This window comes from Hevea brasiliensis, chromosome 8 (assembly GCF_030052815.1).
Source record: "Hevea brasiliensis isolate MT/VB/25A 57/8 chromosome 8, ASM3005281v1, whole genome shotgun sequence".
Classification (NCBI taxonomy): Eukaryota; Viridiplantae; Streptophyta; class Magnoliopsida; order Malpighiales; family Euphorbiaceae; genus Hevea; species Hevea brasiliensis.
Window position 1 is genome coordinate 12,179,498 of NC_079500.1, and position 23,313 is coordinate 12,202,810.

The 23,313-nt window shown below is 35.7% G+C and overlaps 2 pseudogenes; one reads left to right on the plus strand and one right to left on the minus strand.

Annotated features, from left to right (window-relative positions):
- Positions 1-1,617: 1,617 nt before the first annotated feature.
- Positions 1,618-22,919, minus strand: LOC110638696 (L-type lectin-domain containing receptor kinase IX.1-like; annotated as a pseudogene).
- Positions 19,057-19,156, plus strand: LOC131182675 (small nucleolar RNA R71; annotated as a pseudogene).
- Positions 22,920-23,313: the final 394 nt, after the last annotated feature.

The following is a 23,313-nucleotide window of genomic DNA, read 5'->3' on the forward strand; positions in this document are numbered from 1 at the left end:
CTCAACACAAAACTGGGATTATGACCCAATTGAACCCCAAGAAAATCCCCTTGTGGGAAATATTTAGCTTTGAAAATCTTACTAGAAAGAGAAGTTGGATTAGAGATAAATCTCCAACCTTGCTTTCCACGCATTGCAAGGTTAAACTGATGAAGATATCAAAAACCAAGTCGACCCACATCCTTACGCTCACAGATCTGCTCCCAAGAGAGCCAGTGAATATTCCATCCCCCATTAGCTTTAGAACCCCACCAAAAAGAATTCATCATACGCTGCAACTCGTCATAAGAAGAAGGTGGGATCAAAAACACACTCATACAGTAAGTAGGAATTGCCTGAGCAACCGACTTTAAAAGAATCTCCTTCCTAGCCTGAGACAGGAGCTTACCCTTCCAACCCTAAACCCTTTTCCATAGTTTCTTTTAGTAATATATATACACTGAATTAAATTTGACGATTTATTTAATTATAAAATTAAAAAAAAAATCAATGGTATAATGGAATAAAATAAAAGATCTGACGGGTATTAAATTTGTTATTTTAATAATTCACTGACTAGTTTATTTATTAAGCCAAAAAAATTATGTTTCATTCTTGTTGTCTGTGTCCATTCACATTTTTTGTTTTGTCATGTATATTATTCTTATTCTTAATAATTAATTAACATTAGTAATTGAGAGTTTAGGGTTATATTAATAGAACTTGGGTTTATTAATTAATAGGATATGTACATTTTGTAGTATCGATATATTCTTATTAAAAATTAACCTTGATATATGTATTGTATAAATCTTTCCCTAGCTTTAGCCATGGGTTGATTTCAGTCTGATTTTATACTGAAATTGGTAGATAAATCCGTGATGAATTGAGAGACTCTTAATTGGATTTTAATTTCGATTTTAGTCTGATTCGATATGAATTAATTTCACAGTTGAAAACATTATGATTTTAATCTAATTTAAATTAAATTTAAACTGTTAAATACAAATTAAATATCATGATTTTAATATGATTTAAATTAAAATTAAAATTAAAATGTGATCGAGTCTATCCACCATCTATATAAATATAAGGTAATGCAACTTCAAATCAATTTGGGTTTGCTTCAATTATGAATTTGCCCTTAATATTTATAATACATAGAAGTATATAATGCGATGATTTTAATATTTTTATTTATATTCCATTTATTTTATAAAAATATTTTCAAAAATATTAAAAAATAATTTTAATATTATTTTTCATATTTTTTAACATTTGGATCACTCAAGATAATATTTTTTAGTATTTGGGTCACTTAGGAAAATAGGTTAACGAGAAATATTTTCTTAATCAAAAGAAAACTAAGTCATTTAATTCATATTGATGAATTTTTAAAAGAAATTTAGTAATAATTAATTAATTAATTAATAATAAAATGACTACTTGCCAAAATAATAATAATAATAATAATAATAATAATAATAATAATAATAATAATAATAATAATAATAATAATAAGACGAATTCATAAAAAGAAATAATCTCAATAAAATTATGATTACTTCAAGATTTGATATCCACAAATTACAAATTGGAATACATTGAAATCTTGGGGAAAACACATTGATCCTGAACTTACCGCATGTTTAGCAATAATGACACAGAAGGAGATGATGCTCCAGGAGATGATGTCAGTTTCGATGAATCGGTGGTGTCATTGCAATTTAAATTTTTGTTAGTAGAACCATAGGACGACATCAAGAATGATATAGACGATTTCATTGGAGTAGCAAGATAAGTCAGCAAAAGGCATTTCTGGTGGAAAGATAGGCAGGGAAGCTTCATCAGAAGTAAGAAGCACATTAATCACTTGACGTATTGAAGGACAGAATGTTCGATCAGGATGCACACACCAGAGTCCATGTTATTTTTTATGGCTTGAATTTTGAATATGTTTTCATGGACTCGAATTGTGACTCGACCCAAGCATCGCACTGCCACCTGATTGAGATAAAAAGTGAGATCTGTGATGGTAGCAGATATTGTAATATTATGCCGCTTGTGGTAGAGTTGTGAAATATTCAAGAAACACACTGGGATTAGGGTTTGAGAGTTATGAGTGATTGTATCTTACTCTTTTTATCATAGTGAAACTTTTTTTTTGTCTTGTCCGTGGACGTAGAATTTATGATTAAACCACGTTAAATCCTCTATTATTCTTCTTCTCTTTTCTAGACTGTGTGATTGTATGATTTGTGTGTGTACCTTAGATTTACGTACATATTATAATAAACTAGTATCAGAGCTTCGTGCACGAAATCTAGGGTTTACAGATGGTGTCATCTTCAATGAAGTATGAGATAGAAAAGTTTGATGGCAGATCGAGTTTTAGTTGTGGAAGATTAAAATCAAATCTTTCTTAATTCTGCAAGGTCTATGGAAAGCAATCGAAAATAACTTTCCAGAAGGTATGAAAAAGGCAAAGAAGGCTAATCTGAAGGAGAGAGCCGTGAATGTAATTTTCATAAGCATAATTGATAATGTCCTACGTGAGATTGCTAGTGAAAACTCAGCGTCTGCGACATAGAAGAAATTGGAGAAGTTGTACTCTGCCAAATCACTGACCAACTGCCTGTATCTGAAGAACAGGCTTTACAATCTGAGAATGAGTGAAGGTACCCCCATTAAAGAACATCTGGATGAATTTAATTCAATTATTATGGACCTCAAGAATATTGATATTGATATTGATAGTGAGGATCAAGCCCTTATTGTGTTATGTTCTTTGCCACCCTCCTATGAGACTTTTATTGATACTTTGTTTTATAGGAAAGACAGTATTTCACTAGACAATGTTAGTAATTCTCTAAAATCAAAGAAGTTGAAAAAGAATTTTCCAAATAATAGAGAAAGATTTGAGGGGGAAGGTTTGGTGAACAGGAGAATAACACATTCAAGGGAGGGTTCTTATAACAGGAAGAAATCTCAAGCAAGATCTAAGTCAGAAATGAAAAAGGCTAACTGTTTTGAGTGCGGGAAGTAAGGTCACTACAGGAGAGACTGTCCCAAGTTGAAAAATAAAAAGAAAAAGCAACTAGAAAGTTTTGCGAATGTGGTTAATAATTTTATTGATTCTAATGGCGACGACAGTGCTGAGGAAATTTTATCTATGAGTTTAAATCATACACAAAATTTATGGATTCTTGATACTGGTCCTACTTATAACATGTGTCCACACAAAAACTGGTTTGTCACTTACAAATAGATGAGTGGTAAGGTATTTCTGAGCAATGATCATGCATTATCTGTGAAAGGAATTAGTAACATCAGATTGAGGATGTTTAATGGCGTTGTTAGAACTATAGAGTATTGGCATGTTCTGGGACTAAAGAGGAACCCGATTTCTCTTGGGACACTTGACTCTCTTGGGTTCAGATACCATGCAAAGAATGGAGTTCTCAAAGTGTGCAAGGACTCTATGGTAATCAAGAAGAGCAGTTTGGTTTTAGAATTATATTTTCTTTAGAGCATTACAATTTCAGGGGAAGCTGCAGTAGCATTTAGAAGTAATAATCAGAATCAGAGTCAATTGTGGCATCTACATCTTGGTCATATGAGTGAAAGAAGGTTATCTATATTAAGCAAGTGAGATTTATTGGACAAGCAGAAAATATAGTCTGTGGACTTTTGTGAACACTGTGTGTTTGGCAAATAAACCAGGGTGAAGTTCGATAAAAAGGCAATGTGTAAAACCAGAGGAACAGTGGATTATTTTCACTCAGATCTATGAGGTCCTAACAGAATCCCTTTCAAGAGTGGTGCCAGGTACTTCATAACTTTGATTGACGATTACACTCAGATGGTGTGAGTGTATTTTTCAAAAATAAAAGATGAAGCATTTTTAACCTTTGTAAAGTGGAAGACGATGATTTAGAAGCAGACAGAAAAGAAGGTCAAACGTCTTAGAACTGATAACGGGTTGGAATTTTACAATCGTGAGTTCGATGCATTATGTAGCAATGAAGGTATAGTGAGACACCGCACTTATGCAAGGACACCACAGCAAAATAGTATTACAAAACGCATGAACAGAACGCTTTGTGGCAAAGCATGAAGCATGCTCTCATATTCAGAATTGAGAAAGAATTTCTAAGCTGAAGAAATTAATACTGCCTATTTTTTAGTTAATAAATCTTTATTTATAGCTATTGAGTGCAAAACTCCTTTTGAGATCTAATCCGGTTCACCTGCTAATTACTCTCAATTGAGAGTGTTTGGTTGCCCAACTTATGCTCATGTGAAGGATGGTAAGCTTGAGCCGAGAGTAAGAAAATGTAAATTTCTAGGGTATGCATCTAGAGTGAAAGGCTACAGGTTATTGTGCAATGATCTAAAGTCTCCAGGATTAATTATCAGCAGAGATGTGACATTTAATGAGTCTACTTCATTGGATAGTCAAAGGGAGAAGTTGATAGCAGAATCAGATCACGGTGTTAGAGAACAGGTGGAGCTTGATATTGATACTTCAATAGTTCAGTCCAATGATTCAAAGGATAAGGTGCAAGATTCTGATCAATAAGAGGATGCACCTGAGCAACAACAACAAGAACTACATAGCATTGCAACTAGTAAAGAGAGAAGATAGATTAGACTCCCGTAGAGATATGCATATGCATATCTAGTTACGTTTGCCTTATCAGTTACTGAGATAGTTGATGTGCATGAACCTAACAATTATAGAGAAGTTATTTTTTGTTTAGATGCAAATCAGTGGGTTGGTGCTATGGGTTAAAAAATTGAATCTCTTCTCAAGAATCAGACTTAGAAGTTTGTAACATTGCCTAAGGGACAGAAAGTGGTAGGCTACAAATGGGTGTTCAAGAAAAAGGAAGGCACTCAAGGGGTTGAAACACCTCGATATAAGGCATGGTTGGTAGAAAAAGGTTTTATTCAGAGGGAGAAAATTGACTTTAATGAACTGCTTTTCTCAAGTGGTGAAGCATAGCTCTATCAGGGTCTTACTTGCTATTATTGCTCTTCATGATCTAGAGCTTGAGCAGTTAGATGTGAAGATAGTATTTTTGCATGGTGAGCTGGAGGAGAAAATTTATATGAGTCAGCCTGAGGGGTTTGTCACTCTAGGTATGAAAAATCATGTTTGCTTGCTCAAGAAGTCTTTATATGGTTTGAAACATTGGTATAAAAGATTTGATACATTCATGGTTCGTAATGGCTTTATTTGTAGTTCATATGATAGTTATGTGTATCATAAGAAGCTTTCAGATGATTCCTTTATCTATTTGCTGTTGTATGTGGATGACATGCTTATTGCTGCTAAAAGTATGTCATAAATTAGCATTCTGAAAAAGCAGTTAAGTGATGAGTTTGAGATGAAGGATCTGGGTGCTACAAAGAAGATATTGGGAATGGAAATTACTAGGGATAGAAGCATTGGGAAGTTTTTCTTGTCTCAGCCGACATATGTTAAGAAAGTACTTAAGCGTTTTAACATGAATAATGCTAAGCTTGTGACTATTTTATTTGCTACCCATTTCAAGTTATCTACACATATGTCACCAAAAACAAATGAGGAGATGGAGCATATGTCCAATGTTCCTTATTCGAGTGTTGTTGGTAGCATCATATATGCTATGATTTGCACCCGACCTGACATTTTACATACAGTTAGTGTTATGAGTAAATGCATGGTGTGTCCTAGGAAAGAGCATTGGCAGGCAGCAAAATGGATTCTGAGGCATTTGAAGGGTACTACAAATGTTGGTATGACATTTGACAGGGCCAAGATGAGTGATTCAGTTATTGGTTATATGGATTCAAATTTTGCAGGGGATTTAGACAAAAGGAGATCTTTGACAAGTTATTTGTTTACTCTCTCTGAAAGTGCTATCAGTTGGGTTGATATATCTTTGGTGGGTGATCTTGGGTTGATACAGAACAAGCCAACAGTGTTTTGTGATAACCAAAGTGCAATATATCTCACAAAAAATCAAATGTACCATGAGCGAACTAAGCACATTATTATCAAATATCACTTCATTCAGGACATTGTATCTTAGGAGACTGTAATTGTGCAAAAAATCTCTATACATGATAATTTAGCAGATATGATGACCAAGAGAGTCCCAGTCAGCAAGTTTAGGCATTACCTAGACTTTGTTGGTGTTTGTAGTGCTTAGTAATGCCCTTGCGAGGGCATATGGCAAGACAGAGTGTTTATGGTTATTTTGTTGATGATGAAGGGAATTCAAACAAAATTTTTTGTAACTTGAATTTTAGATATGTTTTCATAGACCTAAATTGTGACCTGACCCGAAAACTTCGCGCTACGACCCAATTGGGATAAAAAGTGAGATCTGTAGTGGTAGCGGATATTGCAATATTCTGCCATTTGCGATAGAGTTTTAAGATATTTGGAAAATATAATGGGGTTAGGGTTTGAGAGTTCTGAGTGATTGTATCTTGCTATTTTCATCATGGTGAAACTTTTTTTCTTGTCTTGCCCATGGACATAAATCTTACGGTTGAACCACGTTAAATCCTCTGTTATTCTTCTTCTCTTTTCTATACTGTGTGATTGTGTGATTTATGTGTGAGTCTTAGATTTGCGTGCGGTCCAACAATCAATAATCGCTTCATTTATTGTTTGTCAAAGTTTTTGCATAATTTGGGGTCAGCAGACTCAAGAAGTTTTCCCATTCCATACAGTTCCAAACCCATTCCACTATTCTTGTTTGGTTTTCCTAGAGTTTTGGTTCGAAAACTCTTCTTCCACAAGCAATTTACAAAGCAACAACTCCAAAACTGTATATATCTGATTCTTTGCTAGCTTTCCCTGATGTGAAATGTTCTGGAGCCATGTAGGCCATAGTTCCTGCTAAAACTGTTGTCTGAGACTCTTTAGCATGGTCGACAAGCCTAGCTAATCCGAAATCCCCAAGTTAGCATCAAAACTGGAATTCAACATGATGTTGCTCGATTTGATATCCATATGAAGTACGCATTGATCCCCTTCTTCGCGTAGATATAGTAATGCAGATGCCAATCCTTGTGCAATTTTGTACCTCAACTCCCATGTAAGCAAGCTTTTGCCTTTGAAAAGTTGGGAATCTGATGTGGCCCAACCGCAAGTACACGGGTCGTATAAGTAATATAGAAAAGATATCGTTCCCACGAGGAGTTATGTTAATGATTGAATTTTTGATATAAAAAGTTGACTAATTTAAACTATTTTTGAAATTAAAGTAATAAATTGATGGCTATTAAAGTGTGAATTCTATGTGTGTGAGATTAATAGTCTATCCAACAATGTATTAATTAAACTAAAATTGTATCAAATTAAGATAAGCAAGTTGAAATATGGAAAAATTTAAAATGGCAAGCAATTAAATTCAATTAGAAATTTACAACGATAAAAAGGCGATTCCGGAGTTCGGGAGTTCATATTCAAGCTATTTTGGGATTTTAAATTGGTTATCCAATCTTGTGGAACTTACGGGTTTTAAGGAGATTAATTCTTAAATCCTTTGAATACCCTTTCGAGTGGGACAAAGAGTGCCTTAATCAATCTAATTCTACTTTCGTGGAGTTAGAGTTAATTAAGACCCATTAAGTTCTTTAATTAATCTGTAAATCCTCTTAATCCTTAGTCTATTTCTAGATCTAAGTTAATTAAGTCCAATTTCTTGATTATCTATCACAAGGCTTTCTCCTTTCAGTGCCTCAACCATGGATTATGAACATCACTTAATGGGATCCTACACTAAGCATGTCATTAAGCACACAAGAAATGAATAAAACTCATTAAGACCACAAAATATGGATTACCCAATCAAAATCCATAAAATATCTCAAATATTACATCCCTACTCCAAAATCTAATGAAAACTACTCACTATCCATAATATTTACAAGATATTCTGAGTTAATATGGAAATAAAACTTTAATCTAAGATAAGAACTAAGAAACCCAACACTAGAAAGGTAGAAAAAAAGTAAGAAAAGAAAGAAATCTCTAAATCTGATTGGAAATGGTGTGGGCGATGATTGTGACTCTTCAGCTACTGCCCTCTCCTTTCCCTTTTCTTCCTTCTTTCTTCTTTTTTTTTTCTAAAATGGGATAAGGGTCTATTTATAAATTTTTTTTTCTGACAAGGAGCCCTAAAATGGTGTGTTTGAGGTGTGATTTTCTGAGGGAATCTTCTGCCAGCTCATCAATGAAGTATTTATGGGACTGCATAAGTTTCGGCTGGTTTCTGGCTCTCTTATGCGAAACTGCATGACCAAGCGCATAAGTTATGCACAATTCTGTGAGGTTGCAGAAGGGAGGCATGAATCTGCATAAGTTATGCGGCAACTTATGCAGATTTCGGCAGGTATTGGAATAATGTTTCTTCTCCTTATGCAGATCTGCATAACTTATGCGGCAAGTTATGCGCAATTTGGCCAATGCATACTTCAACTTTGAAACTTGTTTTTGACATCTTTGGCTGCAGAAATCATTCCTCAAAAGTAAAATTTCTTTTTAGTCCTTCAAAAACACTATTTTCCTACAAAGCAAAGTAAAAATTACAAATTAATCCAAAATTGGCAATTATGAAAAACTAACTAAATAACTAATGAAATTAGCTAAAAGAGACTAATAATCAAGTAAAATGGCTATGAATTTAAATCTAAATGACTATGCAAAATGTATGTATCAAATAACCCCAAACTCAAGCTTTTGCTTGTCCTCAAGCAAACTTTAAAGTGTAATGCAATTTTTTTTAGGGGTGCCTTATCCAAAGAGCTATGAAAATCACCTATTAAAGTAACTTAACACACCTTTAGTTATACCAACAATCCTTATACCCATCCTTTAAAATGCAAAGAATCTAATGCTCATCCAAGCTTTCATCGCTTAGTCATCAAGTCAATTATCATTCAAAATTCCCAAACCAATCAATCAAAAGAGAGAGTCATGCTCAAAAGGAATTCTAGAACAATCAATAGTCAAAGTGTCTCTATATAGAATGATGGAATTAAATGAATGAATGGATAATTTTTCAATCCCATAGGCAAATTCCCTACTCCTATCTCCACTAATGTAGCAAGTACTATCAAAAGATCAAAGGTCTTTTTAGGGATGTAATGGGGCCATGGGGTTCAAGATGAGGCTAAGAAGAAAAATGGGTAAAAAGGATTCAAAGCATGAGAATATTTTCAATCTTGACAGCATAAGGTACACTTCTTATTTTATTATTTTTTCTCTCTTTTTTTTTATATATTTATATGGGGGAGAGAAATATACAATGAGGATTGTCAAGTGCTAGCATATTTTACAAAACACATAAAAAATGTAGGGATACTTTGATACTTTAAACTTGTATCTTGCATTTTCTTTTGATGATTGTTCCTAAAAATGCCACCCCCAAACTCATTTCTTTTAATACTTTTGGTGGATTTCTTTCATTTTGAATAACAATAATGAAAAGCACATATACTAGCACTTTTACAAGATGACAAGCATTTCTTCTCCCTTTTATTGTATTTTTTTTTCTTTTCTTTTCTTTTCTCTTTTTTTTTATGTACCTAATATTATAAATAATTATTCTCATAAAAATGGTTGGAGTGTTTGGTTCATTGGCCAGGTAGCAATAAGGGTTTCAAGAAAAATTATGAATAAAAAGGCTCAAAGGGGTTTGCAAGGGTCAATTTTAATTAGGAAAAGGGCCAAAGGTTTAAAATGAGAAGGTTTAAATCAAAGAATGCCTAATCATCTCTCTTTTCAAGTATAAGCTGGTATTTCACCTTGAAATGTTTAGAAAATTTGTTCTAGGATTGGTGAGACATCATTTGACTATCTTATATCCAATAACTCTCTCTGAACACTCCAATCTCTAAAGGACTCGTTGGGTGGCTTTTTGGCTAAGAAAATATAGGCAAGAGATAGACACTTCAAAACTTTGCACCTCTTAGAAAACTTTCAATCTACAAACCCAACTAAAGGTAAGTCAAATCACTCTCATAGGCAACTTTTCAATACTCAAGGGATTTGGCAAAAGATTTTAATGCATGATGCATGATTCCTAAAAATGAGCAATGCATTAACTAAATGGAAGAAATCTATTTGTGTGCAATGTGTACAATTTCTAAGTGATGTATAATGTGTGTGTAAATGTGTTATGTATATGTATGTATGGATGTATATGTAAAATATTTACAGTATATGTAAATGGAATGGGATGAGATGTTCCTATACTCAATATGTGCAAAATGTAGCAAAAATCAAAATGCACACCCCCAAACTCAAAATTGGACATTGTCCTCAATGTCTCAAGCAGTGCAGTATTAAAACTCAAAGCAAAGAAGAATATCCAGGAATTGTTAAATTTAAGAGCAAAAAGAAAGAGTTACCTGGTATAGAGGAGATGAGAATTCAAGAGATAAAGGTGATGCATAAGAAGCTGCACAGGTTATGCAGAATAAAATGCTGTATAGAATAGGTGCATAAGCTGGGTGCATAAGCTGTGCAGTTCTGCATGAGTGGCATAAGGAACTGCATAGGCTATGCAGAACATTTGCATAAGGGGTTTCACAGCCTGTGCAATATATTCAAAAGCTGCTGCATGATGATATAGCAAGGAAAAATGTGCAAACACCAGTAGAAGCATGCAAATATATACAGTGTATGGACAAGTATACACAAAAGGGCAGTAAAGGCAATGAGAATCAATGAAAAACTAATGGAATAGCCATCCAATAGAACTTCAAGAAAAACAGAATTCAAGACAAACTAAAATTGTTTCTACACATCCAAAAAAAAGAAAAACTCCTAGAAGTTTGAACAGAATCAAAATAAAGACTAATCTAATTCTATTGTTTTGCCCTTATCCAAAGATGCTGCTAAGGGACTAGTTGGAGCTGTCTGCTGTCGAAGGGGTGGTTCTGGAGGAGGTGATGAAGGTGGAGGTGGCATTCCCAGAAAAGCCATGAGCTGCTTCATCATCTCTTTTAATTCTTTATGCTTATCTCTGGTTTCCATAACAAAATCAAAGAGTTGATCATGACGATCCTTGAGGGTATCAAGACCAGATTCAAGCTTTCTATCCACAAAATATATATCATCACTAAGCCTTTCAAGATAGGTGAATAAGGCTTTAGTGTTGAAGGGAGGGGGTGCTGTGGATGAAGAGGGTCCAGCTGCAGAAGGTGTAAGCTGTGCAGAATCTGCTGGGATATCCTATGCAGACTGAGTGGGTGGTGTAGGTTCGTGAGAATCTTTGTTGGACCGTGGGACAGATTGTGCCTATGGTTGTGCAGTGGGTCCTGTGTCTGCTGCTGGTTGTGCAGTGTCAGAAGGTGGTAAACTGAATCCAGTTTTGGATAGGTGTGTAGCATCAAAATATAGAGTGTCTGAAAGTGCTGGTAGAGGATGCTCTTCCGGATTAAAACCAAAATGCTTGGCTATAACGATTATGAGCCCACCCATGACTATGTCACCTATGGATTTGGTGGCAATATGTAACACATGCTCACAAAAGAAGTAACCAGGAGAAACTTTGACTTTGTGAAAAGCACACCATAGCATGAACAATTCAGATTTTCCAACAGCACCAGAACTAGTCCCTCTGCCCAAGATAGTGCTAGCAATAAGCCTATGGATAAATCTAAGTGTAGGGTCTAGTATTTGAGAGGTCTTGGATCTGCCAGCAGAAAAACTCTGAGGTTGGTTTGTGATAATCCTCCAAAACTGAGCAGCATTCCAAACACCTTTGTTTGCTACCTCTACCCCTGTATATGGTACCCTAAATAGTCCATCAATTGCAAACCCAAAAATGTTATGAAATTGGTCTAATGATAACTCTCTATTTTGCCCCAAACACCTAAAATTCATAGTTGGTTTGTAATCTATCTCATGCAATTTCAGAGTAGCAGAAAATGAGGAAATAAATTCCAAAACTAGAGCTGGATAAACTAGTTCTTGTTTATGCACAAATTCCATCCAACCTAAACCATCAAGGTATGCAACCACATTATCAAATAAACCAACTGATTGGAGGGCATCTGCAGAAATGTACCTAGTGGGTTGCATTTTCCTGTCCTTGAGTCTCTTAAAGGTTGCCTTGTGAGTTGCATCAGGAAGGGGCCAAGGTTGTTTAGATACCTATGTTGCTACTGAAGTTTGCTTTTTACTAGAAGAAGGTGATTTGGCTTGTGAGGTAGAGGCAGAAACGCCAACCCCTTGTCGTGTGGAGGCTGAAGTTTTGGGGTTTTTGGGTGGAGGCTCTGATAGTGGAGTGGTAGGTGGTTCTTTGCGTTTTGTGAGAGGTGGTGCAGAAGCCATGGGTCGGGTGGATTTCGACCGGATTTTCCTCTTATAGGTGGCTGTGGGAGGTGGTGGAGGGGTTTGTTGTGGAGGTGAATCGAGGTTAGGGGGCCGCATTGCCAAGGGCGAGACTTGGAGAGGGGAGGTTTGAGGGGAATGAGGAGGCGATTCCATGGGGTTGTCGATGGTGAGAATGGAGGAGGTGATGGAGAAAGTAAAAGAGGTAGAGGGAAGTTAGGGCAAAGGCGGCGAAAAGAGGAGTGGGGAGGAAGGATGATGCCAAGAAAAATGGTCGTGGGGGAAATGCGTGAACAAGAACGACGGGAAGTGGAGGTGGGAAAGTGGGTGTCGAAAAAATTTTTGATTTGAACAGGACATGTGTAAAACTGCATAAGGGGAGAATGGGTGTGCATAACTTATGCACTCTCTTATACAGGTTTCGGTGGAAGATAAAGAGTGTGAAAAATTGATTATGCAAAAGTGCATAGCTTATGCGCTGACTTATGCAAGTTTCGGCTAATAATGGAAGTGTAGGAAATGTGGTCATGCAAAAGTGCATAAGCCATGCACTCTCCTTATGCAAGTCTCGGAAAATTTTGGAATTAAGAAAAATTGGTCATGCGAAAGTGCATAAGCCGTGCACTCTCCTTATGCAAGTCTCGGCAGGTTTTAGATTTCCAGAATTGGTGGTTATGCGGAAGTGCATAACTTATGCACTCCCTTATGCAAGTCTCGGCAAGAAGTGGAATTTTAGAAAATATGGTCATGCAATTGTGCATAAGCTATGCACTCCCTTATGCAGATTTCGGCAGAAAGAGAAAATGCAGGATTTGAAGTCATGCAAAAGTGCATAAGTCATGCACACACTTATGCAAGTTTCGCCAGATATGAAATTTGACAAAAATGTGGCTATGCAGAATTGCATAAGCTATGCACATCCTTATGCAGTTTGCAACAGAGATGAAAAATGGCAAGAATTGTGGTTATGCAGGATTGCATAAGCTATGCACATCCTTATGCAGTTTTTAGCAAGATGAGAAAATGGCAAAATTTGTGATCTAAAAGCTGCATAAGCTATGCAGTTACTTATGCACAATTCAACAAGATTGAGATTACAATTGAAAATGAATTGCAAGTTTGAAAAATACACTAGAATGCAGAAATGTAATTCTATAAAGCATAAATCATGAGAACTTATCACCCAAAAACACATCAATATATACAAAATCCATCACAATTGCATCAAACAAGCTTGTAGAAGTCATCAAACAAGCTTGCATAAGAGGCATTTGGGAGTTATGCGATTTCAACTCAAATTCTGCAAATCAACATTTAACATATTAAAAACTCAATAAAATCTGCATAAAGTTGCATTTATCCACAAATGAGAATGGACTCCCCAAGTTATGCCAAGAAAATGCAGTATGTCCACCTTGAATCTCACAACCCAAATAAGCTCAAAACTACAAAAATGACCCACTTACCATCATATTAACATGATAAGCACAAATACTTAAAAGTTACACACCCAACCTCACAAAGAAAGATAAGCCATGTGCTGCAGACCCTTCCTTGCTGAAAATTGCATTTCTCTGCATAAACCAAGAATCAAATCTGCACAGGTTATGCAGTGAAAATAAATCAATCTTGGAAGAATTGAAGGACAAAATTTCAGATTAAGAGTCACTCCCCAGCAGTTCACCAACCTTCCTCCATTGAAATACATCTACAAGGGACAAGATTCAACAATGTCAAAAATTGAATTTGGGGAGATTTAAGATAAAAACAAAAGCAATGTAAATAAAAGTAAATCAGCAAAAGCAAAATAAAAGAACTTGGGATGCCTCCCAAGAGGGCTAATTTATAGTCCTTAGCTGGACTTTTCATGCATTTCACTGAAAAGAGGTGAGGGATTGGAGAGCTTGTAACAGCTTGCTCCTTTTATTGGGTCTCCAGTTATGTAATGTTTCAATCTATGCCCATTGACCTTAAAATTCCCAGATTTTTCACTCCAAATTTCAATTACTCCATAAGGGAAAACCTTAGAAACTCTATATGGACCAGTCCACCTTGATTTAAGTTTTCCAAGGAACAATTTCAATCTTGAGTTGAACAACAAAAATGAATCACCTTCTTTAAATTCCTTTTTCCTAAGATGCTTATCATGCCAAACTTTAGTTCTTTCTTTATAAATACGGGCACTTTCATAGGCATCCATCCTCAATTCTTCAAGCTCATTAAGTTGCAATAGCCTCTTTTCACCAGCTTGCTTGAGATCAAAATTCAAGGTCTGAATGGCCCAATATGCTCTATGCTCTAGCTCTACAGGTAAATGACAAGACTTACGATACACCAACCTAAAGGGAGTAGTTCCTATAGGGCTTTTGTAAGCAGTCTTATATGCCCATAAAGCATCATCTAGTTTGACAGACCAATCTTTCCGAGAATTGCTCACTGTTTTCTCCAAGATATGTTTGAGTTCTCTGTTAGAAATTTTAACTTGTCCTGAAGTTTGAGGGTGGTATGGGGTAGCTATCTTGTGCACTACACCATACTTCCTCATTAAGCTCTCAAATTGTTTATTACAAAAACGTGAACCCCCATCACTAATTACAGCCCTTGGAGCTCCAAATATACTCAAGACAAATTTCTTCAAGAATTTCACTACCACCTTAGCATCATTAGTTGGAGTTGCAATAGCTTCCAACCACTTTGACACATAGTCAACTCCAACTAGAATGTATTTATTACCATATGAAGGAGGAAATGGGCCCATAAAATCTATTCCCCAGACATCAAATAATTCTACTTCAAGAATATCATTCAAGGGCATTTGATCTCTTTTTGACAAATTTCCACTCCTTTGACATTTATCACATTCTGACACAAATTTCCTCACATCCTTAAAAAGATTTGGCCAAAAGAAACCAGCTTGCAGAATTTTACTAGCTGTTTTAGAGATTTCAAAATGTCCTCCATAATCAGAAGCATGGCAATGATGCATAACACTCTGTGTCTCCTCATCAGGAATACATCTTCTTATTAAACCATTACAGCATCTCCTAAAGAGTAAAGGATCATCCCATCTATAAAATTTTGCCTCATGCAAAAACTTTTTCTTTTGTTGCCATGTCATTCCTAGAGGTAAAACTCCACAAGATAGATAATTCACCAAGTCTGCATACCAAGGTAGTTTAGCAACAAGAGAGAAAAGTTGTTCATCCAAGAAAAATTCATCAATAGGGACTTCATCCATTTCTTCATCATCCAATTTCAACCTACTAAGATTATCCGCAACTACATTTTCAGCTCCCTTCTTATCTCTAATCTCCAAATCAAACTCTTGTAGCATCAGAATCCATCTGATGAGCCTAGGTTTAGCCTCCTTTTTATGAAGTATATACCTGATAGCAGCATGATCTGAAAATATAACCACCTTTGAGTCAATAATGTAAGGTCTGAACTTTTCCAATGCAAAGACAATTGCTAAAAATTCCTTTTCAGTTGTTGCATAATTTGTTTGAGCCTCATCCAGTGTTCTACTAGCATAATAAATAGCATAAGCCTTTTTGTCCTTTCTTTGACCAAGAACAGCTCCAATTGCATAGTTGCTAGCATCACACATAATTTTAAAAGGTAGGCTCCAATCGGGCGGTTGCATGATTGGTGCAGTGATAAGAGCTTGCTTCAACCTGCAAAAGGCATCCAAACACTCTTGGTCAAATACAAATGGTATGTCATGACTTAACAAATTAGACAAAGGTTTGACTATTTTAGAAAAATCATTGATAAAGCGTCTGTAGAACCCGGCATGTCCTAGAAAACTTCGAATTCCTTTGACATTGGTAGGAGGAGCCATCTTCTCTATCACTTCAACCTTGGCTTTATCAAACTCTATTCCTTTGTTAGACACCAAATGTCCAAGCACTATCCCTTCTTGAACCATGAAATGACACTTTTCCCAGTTTAACACTAGGTCAGTATCTGCACATCGCTGCAAAACTTTAGAAAGGTTAGCCAAGCATTTGTCAAATGAAGATCCATAAACAGAAAAATCATCCATAAAAACCTCTATTATATCTTCAATGAAATCTAAGAAGATTGCCATCATGCACCTTTGAAAAGTGGCCGGTGCATTACACAACCCAAATGGCATCCTCCTATAAGCAAAGGTTCCATATGGACAAGTAAAAGTGGTTTTCTCTTGATCATTTGGATGGATAGGGATTTGAAAAAATCCTGAATACCCATCTAAATAGCAAAAATAAGAATGCATAGCTAGTCTTTCTAACATTTGATCAATGAAGGGAAGTGGAAAATGATCTTTTCTAGTGGCAATATTTAATTTTCTGTAATCTATGCACATTCGCCAACTAGTCACTGTTCTGGTGGGAATTAATTCATTATTTTCATTTTTGACCACTGTCATTTCACCCTTTTTTGGGACAATATGTACTGGACTCACCCAAGTACTGTCTGAGATAGGGTATATGATCTCTGCATCAAGCAACTTCAAAATTTCCTTTTTAACAACTTCTTTCATATTTGGGTTCAACCTCCTCTGATGTTCAATAGATGGCTTATAATTTTCTTCCAAAATAATTCTGTGCATGCAAAAGTGTGGGCTTATTCCCTTAATGTCATTTATGGTATATCCTAAAACTTTCCTAAATTGCCTCAACACTCTTAACAACTTATCAGTCTCTAAGGTACTCAAGTTTGCATTTACAATTACTGGATAAGTGTTATTAGTGCCAAGAAATTCATACATAAGCTGAGAAGGAAGTTGCTTAAGTTCTACCTTAGGTGCATCTTCTTCCTTGAATGATGGTTGCTTAGATTTGACTATTTCCTTTTGTGTGAGTTGAAAAACTGGAGCATAAATGAATGGTGGACTACCCTCTAAATGTTGAGCATATGCAGTCACATGAGGGTTGTCATAGTCTATGCCTCCTCCATGAACCAAGCAATTTTCAAGTGGATCTTCCGGATATCTCTTTCTGAAATGTTCTTCAACCAGCTCATCAATGATATCAATTCTCAAGCAAGTATCAGCTTTAGAATGATGCTTCTTCATAGTGTTATTAATATTGAAAACCAATTGATCTTCACCAACTCTAAGAGTCAATTTTTCTCCCTTAACATCAATCAGTGCTCCTGCTGTAGCTAGAAAGGGTCTTCCCAAGATAATTGGAATATTAGAATCCTCTTCCATGTCCAAGATGACAAAGTCAACAGGTATATAGAACTTCCCAACCTTCAGAGGCACATTCTCCAAAATCCCTTCAGGATACTTAATTGATCTGTCAGCTAACTGAAGAGAAATGTGGGTTGGCTTAAGATCTCTCATATTGAGCTTCTCATAAATGGAGAGGGGCATAAGGCTAACACTAGCCCCTAAATCACATAAAGCTTTTGTAGAACATGATTCCCCAATGTGGCATGGAATTGAAAAACTCCCTGGATCCTTGAGCTTTGGAGGAAGTTTCCTTTGGAGGATAACACTGCATTCTTCTGTCAAAGCTACAGTTTCATGGTCTTCAAGTTTCCTCTTGTTTGAGAGAATTTCTTTTAAGAATTTTGCATAAGAAGGCATTTGGGAAAGAGCATCAATAAAAGGCACATTTATGTATAGCTTCTTCAAAACCTCTAAGAACTTCCCAAATTGCTTATCAAGCTTGGCTTTTTGAAATCTTTGTGGAAAGGGAAGTTGTGGTTTGTAAGGCTCTGGAGGTATATACTTCTCTTCCTTCTCTTCAATTTTCTCTTTACATTTTTCTGCACTTTCTTTCTCACTTTCTTGTTTTTCACCCTCATCAGTTTCTTTCTCATTTTCTCTCTTCTCACTATTTTCACTTTTCTCATTTTTTTCACTCTTCTCATTATTTACAACTTTCCCACTTCTTAAAGTAATAGCTTGACACTGCTCTCTTGGGTTTTTTGGTTGACTTGGAAGCTTTCCAAAAGACTTGGTACCTAAGAAAGATGCTTGTTGTGCAATCTGATTTTCCAGCATTCTGTTATGTGTTTGCATCTGTTCTAGCCTTGCTTTCATCTCTCTCATCTCATCATCATGCTTAGTTCGGTTAGCAAAAATCTGTTGTAATAAAGCTTCTGTGGTGGAACTTTGTTCTTGCTATTTTGGTGGAGGTGCAGGATTCATGTTTCTTTACTAAAAATTAGGCAATGGTTGCCTATTTTGCTGATATGGGATTCCTTGTTGCTGTTGTGGTTGAAAATTCTGATTTGGAACTTGACTTTGTTGATTTCCCCATGAAAAGTTGGGATGATTCCTCCAAGTTGGATTATAAGTTTGAGAGTAAGGATTCCCCATTTGTTTGTTTCCATAATTACCAACATATGCTGCTTGCTCTCCATAGTCTACTCCACAGCTGGTAGTTCCTTCTACATAAGCAACTTGTTGTGAACTTCCAGATGATGATGATGAACTAACCAACATACTTAAATCTTCCATCTTCTTAGCTAAAACATTTGTAAGTGCATCAAACTTTGCATTAATCATGTTGAATGGATCAAGGTCATACATTCCAGCAGCTTGCCTTTTTTGAGTTGGAGCTGGTCCTCTTGGACTACTCCAAAGATGAGTATTCTTTGCAATTTTCTCTAATAGCTCATAAGCTTCATCTTCATGCTTCATAATAAATTCTCCTCCTGTTTGAGCATCAATAATCCCTCTGATACCAGGAGTAACATTGGTGTAAAAATTCTGGTTTATCATCCATTTCGGAATGGCATGATGTGGGCATTGTCTCTCTAATTCCTTCCATCTCATTCATGATTCATAGAGAGTTTCATCTTCTCTTGGTCTAAAAGCTCTCATTTGATTCCTCAATTCTTGAGTTTTTCCAGGTGGAAAATATTGTGCAAGAAATGCATCAGTGAGTTGCTCCCAATTTGTAATGGAGTTGTGAGGTAAAGAATCAAGCCAATCCAATGCTCTATCTTTCAACGAGAATGGGAATAGCTTCAATCTTGCTGCATCATCAGATACTCTAGGTTGTTTTTGCATATCACAAATCATAGCAAACTTCTTTAGATGTGTGTGTGGGTTTTCAGAAGGATGTCCCCCAAATTGAGAATTCTGAATCATTTGTAGTACTCCAAAATCCATCTTATAACTATTTGCATCAATTCTTGGTCTTGCTATACTTTCTCTCAAGTCATCAAAACAAGGAAAAGCATGATCCATCATACTTCCCCTAGGCACATTAGCATTTACAACTTCTTCACCTTGGGCTGCATTTTCATTATTTTGACCATTTCCAGCATTACCACCACCAATTCTAATTCTTTCATCAGCCATGTCTGCTTCAATTTCAGTTTCTCTCAATGCTTCTTTTGTTTTTCTGGTTTCTTTCTTGTTGGCTTTACAAAATTTCTCAATTTCAGGATTAAACAATAAGGATGTGTCACTTGTGCTTCTAGCTCTTCTTATAAAAGATTAAGAGTACCTGAAAAAGAACAAACAAACACAAAATGAAAAGATAACAAAGATAAAACTATAAACAACTAAAATAATCAAGAATTCAATCTTAAACAAACAACTCCCTGGCAACGGCGCCAAAAACTTGATGTGGCCCAACCGCAAGTGCACGGGTCGTACAAGTAATATAGAAAAGATATCGTTCCCACGAGGAGTTATGTTAATGATTGAATTTTTGATATAAAAAGTTGACTAATTTAAACTATTTTTGAAATTAAAGTAATAAATTGATGTCTATTGAAGTGTGAATTCTATGTTTGTGAGATTAATAGTCTATCCAACAATGTATTAATTAAACTAAAATTGCATCAAATTAAAATAAGCAAGTTGAAATATGGCAAAATTTAAAATGGCAAGCAATTAAATTCAATTAGAAATTAACAACGATAAAAAGGCGATTCCGGAGTTCGGGAGTTCATATTCAAGCTATTTTGGATTTTAAATTGGTTATCCAATCTTGTGGAACTTACGGGTTTTAAGGAGATTAATTCTTAAATCCTTTGAATACCCTTTCGAGTGGGACAAAGAGTGCCTTAATCAATCTAATCCTACTTTCGTGGAGTTAGAGTTAATTAAGACCCATTAAGTTCTTTAATTAATCTGTAAATCCTCTTAATCCTTAGTCTATTTCTAGATCTAAGTTAATTAAGTCCAATTTCTTGATTATCTATCACAAGGCTTTCTCCATTATCTATCACAAGGCTTTCTCCTTTCGGTGCCTCAACCATGGATTAAGAACATCACTTAATGGGATCCTACACTAAGCATGTCATTAAGCACACAAGAAATGAATAAAACTCATTAAGACCACAAAATATGGATTACCCAATCAAAATCCACAAAATATCTCAAATATTACATCCCTACTCCAAAATCTAATGAAAACTACTCACTATCCATAATATTTACAAGATATTCTGAGTTAATATGGAAATAAAACTTTAATCTAAGATAAGAACTAAGAAACCCAACACTAGAAAGGTAGGAAAAAATGTAAGAAAAGAAAGAAATCTCAAAATGTGATTGGAAATGGTGTGGGAGATGATTGTGACTCTTCAACTGCTGCCCTCTCCTTTCCCTTTTCTTCCTTCTTTCTTCTTTTTTTTTCTAAAATGGGATAAGGGTCTATTTATAACTTTTTTTCTGACAAAGAGCCCTAAAATGGTGTGTTTGAGGTGTGATTTTCTGAGGGAATCTTCTGCCAGCTCATCAATGAAGTCTTTATGGGACTGCATAAGTGGACTGCATAAGTTATGCAGTCCCTTATGCAGTTTTCGGCTGGTTTCTGGCTCTCTTATGCGAAACTGCATGACCAAGCGCATAAGTTATGCACAATTCTGTGAGGCTGCATAAGGGAGGCACGAATCTGCATAAGTTATGCGGCAACTTATGCAGATTTCGGCAGGTATTGGAACAATGTTTCTTCTCCTTATGCAGATCTGCATAACTTATGCGGCAAGTTATGCGCAATTTGGCCAATGCATACTTCAACTTTGAAACTTGTTTTTGACATCTTTGGCTGCAGAAATCATTCCTCAAAAGTAAAATTTCTTTTTAGTCCTTCAAAAACATCATTTTTCCTACAAAACAAAGTAAAAATTATAAATTAATCCAAAATTGACAATTATGAAAAACTAACTAAATAACTAATGAAATTAGCTAAAAGAGACTAATAATCAAGTAAAATGGCTATGAATTTAAATCTAAATGACTATGCAAAATGTATGTATCAGAATCTAGGCTTCCGTTAGGCATCAACTCATATGCAAGAAGTAGTTCTTTTTCATAGCACCAACCAATGAGCTTCACCAAATTCCTATGCCTCATTCTGTTAATGATATTCGCTTCTGCTGCATACTCTTTGATCCCTTGTTTAGACCCCCTTGATACCCTCTTAACAACAACACAGCAGTTGAGATCCTTGAGGAAACCTTTATAAACTGCTCCAAAACCTCCTTCACCAAGCTTCTCTTTCTCTGAAAAATTATTGGTGGCTTCAGCCAGTTCATAATAGGAAAACTTTCTGGGTCCTGTCCCATTCCTGAAATTATCATCCAACGATATATCAAAGACAAGGTCATCTGTTATCAGTTCTTTCCTTTTCTGTTATCAGTTCTTTCCTTTTCTTTCTCTATAAAAGAAACAGAATGAAACCCAAAATAACAATCGAAGCACATGCTCCAACAATCAATCCTGCCATGAGTCCTGGATTACTTCCACTTTTTGCTGCAGCTGTTCAATATTTGGAGTGCTGATTATTACGGAATCTACAATATCCGAACTTGAACTGAACTCCCATGATCTAATTCTGTTTATCTGAGATAATGATCCGGTACTAACAGAGAAGCCAAAAGTTACCCATTCAGGTAAATACTTGGCCAAATCAACTAGAGCAGAGACGCTGCCATTCACAATTGATTTGTTAGAACGATGGATAAAAGTGAATCCAACATTCAAAACTTTTTGGCTTGAATCTTAGGTAATCCAAGCAACAGTTCTATTCCCTTGCATTACATTGCTTAAGCAAGGCGCAGTAGCAACTGATTGCATGGACCTGACATCGATGCCAACATGATTTCCTTGCGTTTGCGGATCCCATGGATTCGAGTAGGTATCAAACTCCACAGCTACGAAGTTACTTTCTTGAGAGTCTAATGCAAGACTGTCATTGATGGCCAGAGCAAGATTACCTCCAGGTATCGTTTCAGGAGCAGCTCTTGAGCTATTCGGAACCAGTAAAAATGTTAGTCCATCACTGTACAGCTCAGATTCACCTTGTGAGTCTATAATGAGGAAGAAATGGGTAGTGAAGTTGGTGAGATTTCCTGATGCCTTGTCCCAAAGGTGCAGTGGTTCCCTGTACGTAGCTCGACCAATGCTTCCACCTTGTTTCTGATCTCTGAGGTTCATGGTGAGTTCAATACCTACATTGCCAACGGTAGTATCAAACTCTTTGAAAATTTCAGGATGGTTTGAATCAAAGCTGGTGCAGTTTAAGTTTAATGAAGTGGCATACGATATCATTGTTACAGGAAGAAAGAAAATGGTCATCCAGATACAAAGAAGGAAATGAAAATTTGGTAATTGGAGATGAGAATTGAAGAACATGAGAACAGCCATGGTTAGGAGTTGGAAGGAAGGGATTGATATTCTTTGCTTCTAACTTCTTAATAAATATTGCCCCAATTTTGACAAAAATTTTAATTTGCAGTCTTGATTTGTCAGTAGCTTTAAACTACACAGTTGCAATTGGTGAAATACAAGGCCGGCATGGGTTAATATAATATCATATAATATGAATAACTATATTCCACATTGTTTTTAAAATTTTATTTCGGTAAACAGCACTAGCGGAATTTCTAGTCGACGAGGGATCATGCCCTTCCAAAAACTTGAAAAATAAAAAAATAAAAAAATTATGGTGATTGCCTTTCTCCCAACTTTATTTTCAAAAAGAATTTATTTGGCCAAAATTAAAAGTTCTGTCTTTATTAAACTCAAA